The 12,235-nt window shown below is 35.3% G+C and overlaps 1 protein-coding gene across 1 annotated transcript in view; it reads left to right on the forward strand.

Moving 5' to 3' along the window:
* Window positions 1–7,373: 7,373 nt before the first annotated feature.
* Window positions 7,374–12,235, forward strand: part of LOC130678827 (sodium channel protein type 3 subunit alpha) — a 113,240-nt gene continuing 108,378 nt past the window's right edge. Inside the window, exon 1 of the mRNA XM_036884368.2 lies at window positions 7,374–7,603. The gene's annotated coding sequence lies outside the window, so the exon portion shown is untranslated. The remainder of the gene's footprint in view (window positions 7,604–12,235) is intronic.

The raw sequence follows: 12,235 nt of genomic DNA on the forward strand, positions 1-12,235 counted from the left end.
TACAAAAAAAAGCACCCAAAACATAAATGTTTGGCTCAATGAATTATCATGAAATGAATTCATTTTGCCACCACCCATGTGAAGAAAGAGCATCATACCAGTCCCTAGAACTGCCCCAGTCTCAACCAGTCCTTGCCAAAGACTATTTTCTCTCTAAAGGATTCACTATTCTAACTTTTAATATCAGAATTGATTTTACCTGTTTGTAAATTTAATAAGAATCATAACACTTTGTGCTGTTATATTTATGAAATTTATCATGTTTCAGGGAGTAGTTTTAGTCCCTTCATTTTCATCTCTGTATGATATTATGGATTAAGAATATAGCACAATTCTATTCATGTCCTCTGTGTATTTTTTAATTGGTTTGCTTTTCCTGTGTTGAGTTGTATGAGTTCGTTATATATTTTGGGTATTAATCTCTTATCAGATATGTCATTTGCAAATACCTTCTCCCATTCAGTAGCTTGCTTTTTTGTTTTGTTGATGATTTCCTGTGCTGTGCAGAAGCTTTTTAGTTTGATGTAGTCTCACTTGTTTATTTTTGTTTTTGTTTCTCTTGTCTGGGAAGACATATCCAGAAAAGAATTACTAATGCTGAGTTCAAGAATTTACTGCCTCTGTTTTCTTCTATGAGTTTTATGGCTTCAGGTCTTATATTTAGTCCTTAATCCATATGAGTTTGCCTTTGTGTATGGTTTATGATCTAGTTTCATTTTTTCGCGTGTGGCTGTCCAGTTTTCCAGCACCATTTATTAAAGAGAACCTCCTTTTCTCTTTGTATATTCTTGCCTCTTATGTCATTTATTAGTTGACCATATAAATGTGAGGTTATTTCTGGGCTCCCTATTCTATCCCATCAATCTATCTGTCAATTTTTGGGCCAGCACCATACTCTTTTGATGATTACAGATCTATAGTATAGTTTGCAATCAGGGAGCATGATACCTGCAGCTTTGTTCTTCTTTCTCAGGATAGATTTGAATATTCAATTTTGTTTTTGTAGTTCCATAGAAATTTTAGGATTAGTTGCTCTAGCTTTATAAAAAATATCATTGGTATTTTTATACAGATTATATTGAATCTGTAGATTGCTTTGGGTAGAATGGCCATTTTACAATATTAATTCTTCTTATCCATGAGCACAGAATAGCTTTCGATTTATTTGTATTTTCATAATGGCTAATATCAACAAGACAAGAAATAACAAGTGTTGACAAGGATAAGGAGAAAAAGGAAACCCTCATACACTGTTGATGAGAATGTAAATTGGTACAGCCACTGCGAAGCAGTATCGAGTTTTCTCAAAAAAATTAAAAGTATAAATACCATATGACCCAGCAATTCCATTTCTGGGAATTTACCTGAAGAAACAAAATTATTAATTTGAAAAGATGGGCATACACCTATGTTCATTGCAGAACTATTTACAATAGCAAAGATATGGGAGCAACCTAAGTGCCCATCGATAGTCGAATGGATGAAGATGTGGTATTTTTAACTGCAGTGGAATATCAGGCATAAAAAAAGGAAACATGCCATTTGTGAGGATGTGGATGGATGTAGAGGGTGTCATGCTAAGTGAATTAAGTCAGGCAGACAAAGACAAATACCGTATGATTTCACTTATATGTGGAATCTGAAAAACAAAGCAAGCAACAAGGAAATAGACCCTTAAATACTGAAAAGAGACTGTTGGTTACCTTAGGGGATGGGACTGGGGGTGGGGATGGGTGAAACAGGTGAAGAGGATAAAGAAGTATCAACTTCAAACTATAAATTAGTCACAGGAATGGAAGCACAGCATAGAGAATATAACCAACAATATTAGAATATCTTGGCAAAGTTATGGAGGCAACTCCCCTTACTGTGGTGAGCACTAGGTTATACATCTGCTGTGTATCAACTATATTCCCATTTAAAAAGGTGGGAAAAGAGTATATCATAATTCTTTTATCCCTTCTTCTGTCAATGGGTATTTGGGTTCTTACTCTTTTCAGTAATGTTTCCATGGATATTCTTGTACACAATACTCTCAGGTGTATACCTAAGATAGAACTCATTGGTTCACAGAGCATATTTACATCCGGCTGTTGCTGATAATGCTAAACTGTTTTTAAAAGTGGTTAAACTAATATACATTCCTATCAGCAGTATATGACAGTTTCTATAGCTCCAGATTCTCACCAACACTAAGTATTGTCAGCCTTTTAAATTTTATTCATTCTGGTGGTTGTGTAGCAGTACCTCACTGGACCAGCAGGACAATACTATTCTTATAAACACTGTTTCGAAAATGGTCTAGGAACAGGAATTTTTTATTTATGTCTGAGAATTTTTATCTTAAAGCTTATAGGTGTTATGCAAAAGCATTATTTAGCTATGAAGCTTCTGAAGTTGAAATAGAACCAACTAGAGTCATAGGCTCTACCCACAAAGTTTCTAAAAATCTCAAGGAATTAGAGGCTGAAGGAATAAAAATACCAAATCAGCAGTCCTAACTAGAGGCTACTAGCTCGACTCTGAATTTCTATGATTTATGAAGGATATGTTGAGAAGTATGGTCAGATAACACTAAGATTCCAAAAGCCCTATATTTGTAGCCAACGACTGACTATTTCACCTAAACTTCAGGTCCACTTACTGAAGACCTGAAAATCACCTGTTATACCATCTGCAGAAGGAAAGTGCAAAAGCCACAATAAAGCTCGAATCATAGCAATGATGTTGCCCTTCTGGTCACTTTTCCTTTTTTGTTTTTTGTATTTATAATGATAAAATCTGCCCACATAAAATGGATATCTTTAGCAACAAGGAGTAAAGATTTTTTGAGGACATTTATTTATTTTTCTTTTTGCTGTTAGGCATGTTGTTGCAATAATTATCTTTGTTTTCTTGTTTTGTTCAGAACCTAGATTGGCTCAACATTCAAAAAACAATTAATGCAATCCATCACATCAACAGGCTAATAAAAAGGAATTAAGTATACCATTTATGTTTGATACTCACATCATATTTACTTTGTGGATGTCCTTTACATCTTACATTGTGGACTAATTGCATTTTTAGCCTCCACAAAAATGCTATCCTGGGATAGGATGTTGCTCCTTAACAAGGCAGATTCATGAATGAATCCAGATGTTTTCTGGATGTCATATCTTTGTCTTCCTTGGTTGCCTTTTCTCCTTTCACCCCGTTCCCCCCTTTCCCCCTTTCTTTCTTTTTTCCTTTCCTTCCTCCCTCCCTCCCTCCTTCTCTTTCTCTTTTTCTTTTTCACCTTTTATATTCTTTTTGGTTGGAGTATATGTTCAAGTGACTTTTTTAAAAAGGATATAAAGGATATAAAATTTTAGAGTTCAGATTATTTGAACACCTTTATTTGTTTCTCATACAAGATTTACTTGATTTCTAGCTTGGCAGGGGAAAAAAACTATAAAACAATGTTCCCCATATCTTTATAGCCCTTTTTCCTTTTTTCCTATCAGTTATTGTTATTAATAACTGATGGTGACATGATTATTGTTGTTATATTTGATGTTTAAAAATTTTATAATGCATCTCCATATGTGTTTTTTTTCATCAAGTGAACACTTGGGTGAGCCTTCTCATTTCTGGAGATTTTTCTTGTAAATCATATACTTGGTATTTTACGTAGGGAATTGATGCTCTTTTTAAAAATCACATTTCCATATTATTGTGTTCTTGTTCAACTCTCTAAAAAAGTCTTCAATTTATTTCTTCCAAACTGCTGATTTTTCCCCTGCTTTATCTATGATGTATCTAATTCATAAGCACTCTTTATTGTACTTTAGTCTCCTTCAAGGTATCCATTCTCACCTCATAGATGCAGTATACTCTTATTCCTCTAGTATTCATCTTAGCTCCATACATTGTCTTGATTCTTCATATTAATATTTGTACTATTTTTGTGTTTGAACTAGGCCTATGAAACTATTATTTCAAACTGCAAGGGGAGGGAGGGGAGGTGGGAAGCAATGAAATGAAGATATTTAAGAAAATTTAAAAGATAAATCTCAAAATTATAAAATCTCTAGATTTGGATATTTGGAATAATAATTGTTAATCATGACAGATCTATGGAGCAACTAAAAATATTAGCAGTGAATATATGAATCAGATGAGGCAAGTATTTCCATCGTAACATGTAAATTCTGTCAAATTTAGGATTATTTGTTTTTAATTTATACTGATAATATAATTATATAATTCTGTTAAATTTGTCATATATTTATTATGATTATATAATTCTTTTAAATTTGTTCTGTCTGTTGAATTTGTTATAAACTGCATTGATTTTCTTTTTCTTCCTCAAAATTTCATCCCAGGATAATTCCCCGTCATTGTTCTCAGAATAAACTTTTTATACTTTAAACAGACACACACATACACACCCTAAAATCACTGAAAAAAATCAGTTCCCCAGAAAACACTGTCAGGAAACTCTTTTGAGTATATGGATATACAAAAGTGGACATCAGAATGAATATACTTGTAAGTATTGTTAATAGTGGAGAAATTAGAATGGAGTGCTAGGGACTGGCAGAATTAGTAAAGCTGTGGTGAGCAAAGACAATTTGGTTGTGAATGGAGAAAAAAGGTAAAATTTCCTAAGAAAGAGAAGTGTCTCATGATGGAGAACTTAGACAGTGAAATGAATTCTCACTAAAGGTGTGAGCAGTGGTCTAAATCAGTGGAAGGTCATGTCCATTTTACTCCTCCAGCACTTGTACATATTTATATCATAGCAGTTATCTTACTCGATTATAATCACTTGTGTGGGAAGATGATACATGAAGTACTAAGTGATGTATTGTTATGCCTTCCATATTTCATTGTTTCATCTGTAAAAATGTAAAATCCCTCCTATAGTAAGTGTTAAATGAATACATGTAAAGTGCTTAGAACAGTGTCTGGCACATAATAGTGAATAAATGTTAGGTTTTGTTATTGTTATTATTATTTCTTCACTATTACCTCAAGTTCTTCTCTCAAACACTCCTCAAAAATTCTGGCCAGATACCAAGGCTATGATTTCATGAATGGAGTTGTCATGGGAAACAGATAAAAGAATCATCAAATTCTTGTGTTAAAATGTAAAAGGTATCAGCCTAAGTGTTATGAGTTGAATTGTCCTCCCACCCCCAAAGAAAAGATACATTAAAGTTCTAAGCCTGAGTAGTTCAGAATATGCCCTTATTTGGAAACAAGGTCTTTATAGAGGTAATCAAGTTAAATTTAAATCATTAGGGTGGCACTAATCCAAAATAACTTTTGTCCTCAAAGAAGGGGGAAATTTGGACAGAGACAGGTATGCACAGAGGGAAGACAACATTAAGAGACACAGAACACCATGAATAGAAGGAGACAGAGACTGGAGTTACACCGTCGCAGCCCACAGTTTGGGCCACCAGAAGTTGAGGAGAACAAAGAAGGATCCTTCCCTGCAGGTTTCAGAATGAGCCTGGCCCTGCGGACACCTCGAGACAGAACTTCTAGTATCTAAGCTGAGATGATAAATTTCTGTTGGTCTGAGCCGCCCAGTGTACTAATGTGTTACAGCAGCCCTAGCAAACTAACATATCAGGTTAAGACAGAGAGATCTGAGAGGAAAATGTGTGGGTCCAGTTTACAACTGGTACATCAGGAAGAGTGCTGAGCAAAACTATTTGGGGCTGGAAAGGAAGTCCGTGAGGAAGCAAGGGAGCTCAGCCCACCTGGGTTATAAGGGCCCCCGACACAGCCTGCCCACCGAGGAATAGCTAAAAAGCCAGAAAGATGAGACAGTGGAATATTCTAACACAAGAGAGATTGTGCCTCACTTGTCTGAAGGCCACAGAGCACCTCACACTCCATGCAACGAAACAGTAGAACAGAGATGGTGATGTGGATGCCTGGGATATGGGACTGACTTCAGCCAGTTAGAGCCCAGAAGGCTGCTACTTGTCTTTCTTCCCGCCTTCACCAAGGACAGGAACAAAGTTACCTGAGAGGAAATGCTGAGAAAACCTGAAACAACTAATGGTCAGGAAGAGATGCTGCCATGCAAAACTGGATGTTTGCCGCTCTGGGGGCCAAATGGGAACGGGGGTACACTGGCAGATTTCCGTGTGGAGGAATGGTGATGCCCAAGGATTCTACACCTCACCGGATGCCCACATAAAAAAAGAGGGAGGCTGGGGCCTTACTCCGCTTTCTCCATACATGCAGGCATTCCTAGGCTTAGCCGGGTCCCCGTGAGACAGCAAGGTGGACGCGGAATATTGCGCACTGGTTAAGAATGAACCTGAAATCACTGGAAAAAGCCTCAAGTGACCCAGTCTACTGGACTGACTAGATTTATTTTCTGCCATGAGGCAAAATGGGGGCTAGAATTCAAACTAAGTACATAACACTCCTAGAGCACATGGCTTGAAAATACAGTCTTTGCTCTATTTGTCTCTCTTCATTATACATAAGCTCCTTGATGACAGGTACTGTGTGTTTTGTCTTTTCAAAGCTAACATAGTGCCTGACATACATTAAAGTGCTCCCTCAATATGAACATATTTAATTAATGATAAACTAATAAAATTATATTTGTTTGCTCTAAATATTAAAGACCAAAGGAAATGAATAGTCTTTGATTAGCTGAGGAATCTCTTTCAATAAACTGATAAGTCATTTTCATTTTGGTTATGTATTATGTGATGCTTGCAATGTTTTCTTAAGTGTTTTAAAGACATAGATATAATAATATATTAACACTAGTTTAATTCATGAAGATGAATTTCAACTGTTCCTCTTGCCATTTACACACCACAGAACAATCCACAGGTCTAAATTAGTTAGGTCTCGCTTAAGTATAGAACACTTTTTCACATTCAAAGGTTATTCTTTATCAATATTTTACCAAAAAGCTACACAAAAAGACTCTCAGTGAATGTGCGTTATTTACACTCTTCTCCAAGGAAAGAATTCATCTGATGAGAAGAAAAAGTTTTTGCAAGGTCACCACAGGCTGCAGGAAAGATTTTGCAAAATTCTACATGAAGGATATAAGCTTATCTAAAAACCTATTTTCAAACAGAATTTGTAGTTTTTTGTTATTATACTAGTTATGGGTGAAAATTTATAAAATTAAAAAATATATTTGTGAGGTGAAAATATTGGGAATGTAAGAGAATCCCTTTGTACATACACATAGGCAATGGATAGGTGATGTTTTACTCCATGAAAAACTATACTGGTGATGTTTTTTCTTTTGTTCAGTTTTGTGTGTCTGCCAGTAGATGGCGGTACCACGTTGAGTGTTGTCAGCTTTTTTTTTTTTTTTTTTCCTCCCCTCAAAGCTGTTTTCTGATATATGTTGGGTACCATAGAGTGAATCTCAGAACAGGAAGCGGAGGCATAAGAAGAGAGGATTCTCGAAAGGTCTCTTTGTTTTCTTATCCACAGAGAAAGCAGAGGAAAAAAATACTGTGATTAAATTGTAAACCTCTGTAGCCCAAAATCTGAACAACTGCAGAGGAAGGCACGTTACACTCTAACCATCTTGGATGCGGGGCTTTGTTATGCTGTGATCCATACGGCTCTGTTTTATCAGGTAAGCTGGCAAAACATTTAATTATCTGAACCATAGAATCTAGCCACAAAATCATTTTTCTTATTTTAAAATCATCTTCACGTTGCTATTTTTAATCTAATGTTGTTTTAATATAAATTGTAGGAACCAGAGACATCATTTGATGTGTAAACTGCTTACTATTCCTTTATCTCTCAAAGGAAAAGATCCTCTGTCTAGAAATGGTGACTTATAGTACAGACTAGGCATTACTGATCTGGTGTTTTTGAAATATGCAGGTGGTTATGATTCATTGTATTCAGAGAAAATATTTTTTATTACACAAAGATAGTCTAATGGATTTAGTAATGTGCATGATTTAAATGTCTACTGTGTCCAGTATTTTTTAACATAAATGTATAGTTAAATTGGCACTATTATTCTTGTGCTTTAGTCTTTTACTTATCAGCTTTGGAGAGGCCATGTATAATAGGGAGTAATAACAATATAGAGGTGTTGGGCTGTTTTAAACACATTATCATTTTTCTCCAAAATAATCTATTCTCATGGAGGGAAGAAGATCACCAAAACTAACCATAACCTTCTAATAATAAAATAATCCCTAAATGCTCCATTATGTGTTATTTCTTTTATATTTTAATATGTTCATTTTTATATTATTTACCTTTTAATTTATTGACTTAAAGGTTATTATACCTTCTGGATGAACTGTCTCATAAGCTTGATATATTTCTGTTTAATTTTTTCTGTGTAGATTTAATAACTGGTTGCTATTATTGTTGTTACTATTATTATTAGTTACCAGGGAGAGCAATTGAGCTGAAAATAATTATTTACTTTTGTCAATAATCTATATTTTCTGTAGTTAAAAAATTATAGCATAAACAAATGATTCATTAAATTAACAATCATGTTTAAAATAAGAAATTATTGGCAAAAAATTTACAGGTATTAATTGAAAGGAAGATTTTAAATATCAGAGAGGTTTTCTTTTTTCAAAAATACAACAGGTGGTATAATGTAGCAAATAAGAACAAAGATAAAGGCATAAGTGCTTGTAAGAATTTGCATGGAAATATTTCATCACAATTACTCCAAAGAGTGTGGGCCCTATGTAAAATAAAGACCTCTGACTTCAATCTGGGTTTCTAGTCTGTACTGGTCAAAAGGGTCTAAAAATAGAACTTGAGGCCACTGTTTTAAAAGCAATTGTAATTTCTAATGATATGGTAAAAATACTGATTTTTCACTTAGTATTTTATATGGACTAATAATATTCCCCCTGAAAATATTATAAAATACTGGTTGCCTAAGAGAAAAGCCCTGGGTCTTGTGTATTTCAGAACTCCTACCATGAGATATAAAGAAAACTGTTTCTTTGAAAGGGGCTCCCAGAAATGGCTGTTAATTGCCTTGAGTGTATTGTACACTCCCTGTTTCCCTACAGGTGACTGAATGAGAGTAACTTTGTTCTGAGTAAGCACAAGAGCTGGTCTTGATTGAACTCTTTACATTTATGAATGGATGCTTGTATTTTGGCCTTGAATGTTAGCTTTTTTGGTATAGCTGCAATAGTCTCTTAGTTATTTGTCTATGTATATACATAGTCACAATATGAAGAGCAAATGTACAGAGTTCTTTACAAAATGTGCTCTTTGAAAACTTTTAGAAATCAAACCTGTTTTGATTAAATGATATATCAGATAGATTTATAGTAGCTTATTCTTTAGAAGAATCCAACAGTGACTTCATTTGTAAAGTCAAAAATAATACTGTAATTTGGTGGTGTAGTAGAGACAAATAGGTTGAGCACTGAGCTAGAAGTCTTGGGTCTCTGGCTCAAGATCTGCTATTAATGAGTTTTGTCACCTCAGTAAAGACACTATCACTGAAGTGCATTTTATTGCCTGTAAAATATGAGAGTAAAAGTCAAAGGTATATAAGAACACTTTACAGTTTTAAAATTCTATGATTCTAACTTATCTGGGTCTTTACCAATTGCCTTTTCCGTTTAACTGTAACCTGATATATTTTTGACTCTTAATGAATTATACATTACTATTAATGATGCTCTCTAAACCTGGGAATTGAGAAATAGAGGGATACAGAAGTTTTAAAGGTCCTTGGCCAGTTCCTTCCATGTTGGAAACGACCAGGAAGCAATATGGAGAAGTGGTTAGGAGAAAGGGCTGGCAGACTGAATCCTAGCAGCACTATTAAATGAAAAAGTATTTAAACTTTCTAAGCCTCTATTACATCATCTATTCAATAGGAATGATAATGCATATGTTGAGGGATTGTGTAAATAAACAATGTCTGTTTAGTGTTTATTATATATATCCGGTGACATGCTTGAGTGCCCACCCTTCCCTCTTCCCCTGTTCCCCATTATTGGTGATGGTGATAGAATATCTTCCACCACAACAGGAAGAATAGAATGCAACTGCCAAGAAATTCTGTAGTTGAAGAGTGAATAATTATCCTGGAAGAGAGCCCTCACTGAAAAACAACAACAAAAATGTGTTCCCTGTAATATCACTTAGTGCTAACATCCTGGGCATTTCCCAGAGAGTTTATGGAATTGTCACATTACCTTCTGGAAGACCATTCTTTTGTCCGATGATATCTTACCATGGACTATCATACTTCAAAGGCTTTCTTCTTTTTTTAACAAGCGCACAGGGCTTTATTTCACTCGTGCCTTAATAGATACACCTATTAGACAAAAGGCCTTTGTGAGGATTCACAAAGAAAACTAGGTTTCACCAAGAACCATGTTTAAATATGAAGTAATTTCTACTATGACCAATAAGTTACAGAGCATAAAAACCAGAAATGACTGGATGTTTTCACTATGTGACCAATTCACAAACTCTCTGCTGCCTAAATCAGATTCATGATCACTGAAAGGTGGAAAGACAAGTTGTCCCTGATGAAATGGTTGACACACTGTAAAACCCCTGCTTCCGTCTAAAGGTTTTATTTACATGCAGCTTCGTGCTCTTGACAGCTGTGTGCTACTGGGATGTTTGGGAGCCAGAGCCGGCATGTCCTTTCAGCACCCCAGGCCTCCCATTCCTTCCCCTTCAGCCACCCTGGGCTTCTTTAAACTGACTCAAGTAACTGCACTGTCAGTTTCATCTGTGTGGCAGCCAAGAGGACTGCGTGGGCTCATGATCAGACAGATCAGAGGGGGGAGAGTTTGAGAGGCTTCAACGTACGAACACACACACACACACACACACACACACACACACACACACACACAATGAGACAAGGCTCTGCTTGGAATTTGTTGTTCGTCCATCTTTCTTGACTCTAGTTCATTCCAGCTCTTGTGAATCCTTATTTTTAGGGTTGAAGTTAACTGAAAGCACCCATTACGTATAAGCATTTAAGAGAAATGCTTTTTCTTCCACCAAAGAATGAACATATGACTAGACAGTGGGATTCCTTTGCATGGCTGGCTGTGCAGATCACCTTTTCTCATTATCATTCACATATAGGAACATTGTGAATTCACTGAGGATTGGGAATTGATGTTTCATTTGTCACCTAAAAATATATCATTCATTCCACCTTAATATTGATGGCTGTGTTATCAGTTTTCCAAACCTATAAGGATCGATTACCCACTACTCCTATATGTAAGCACCATTAGGACCTATTTTTAAATTATGATTAACTTTAATTCTAAATTATCTTTGATTCCACTTGAATTTTACCCCATGAACAATTTTAGTGGCAATTCAATATAGAACTTGCTCTCTGAGCTACGTAGTAGTTCTAACTATTTTGAGGCAGTTATAACATTTGGGAAGGATAAAAGCCAACTATTGTTGCTTGTGCTGCAAGGTCACATATCTATCTACTATTAGGAAGCTACTTTTTAGTTCGGCTTTACTTGATATGATATTCTTCACTCAGGGGTAAAGTTAACACACTCATTGGCTACATTTTAATGGGTTATAACAAGTGTAGATACCTATATCAGAGAAAAATAGTGTTAATTTTTGTTTACTTGGATTATGGTAATAAAGAAAATCTTGCTCTCTTCCTACACAAAGACATGCTTTCTTCTATGAACTGCCTGACAGGCAGTTTGAGTACCTGAAATATGAATCTACATCCAGACATATAATTAGCCACTACAGAAGAATTCAACTGCAAACTAACAGGTTTGCAATATTAAATGTATATATTATGTACAAATACAGTGCATATAAATATATATGCTAGCTGGTTGTGTAAGGGAATTATCAGGGGTTATTTTAGTTCAGAAGAAACTTTTAAAGGTCTTGAGTTATTTCTGTAATCCTTTTGGAGACTGCATATAGGGAGCACTTCATGTGATTAAGTTCTGTGCTAGGGCAAAGTGAAAGAAATGAGGGTCCTTAAATTATTAAACAGGAGTTCAATATTGTTTTATTCAATGGGTGAATTCAAAGATGGGAAGTCACTTTAAATAACTTTGGCCATTTTCTGCCAAGAAGCTCACTTTGGGGAATTTTAATCTCTTAATATTCAGAACACACTTTATTCTTAACTTGGGTTATACAGAACATTCTGTCCTTTTCCTTTCCCAAGAGCTCAAACTGGGAAGAATTCACTGAATTCCAGGCCTTACTGTTAAGTGGCATTGTACTTCTGAAC

This window comes from Manis pentadactyla, chromosome 8 (assembly GCF_030020395.1).
Source record: "Manis pentadactyla isolate mManPen7 chromosome 8, mManPen7.hap1, whole genome shotgun sequence".
In the NCBI taxonomy this organism is placed as follows: Eukaryota; Metazoa; Chordata; class Mammalia; order Pholidota; family Manidae; genus Manis; species Manis pentadactyla.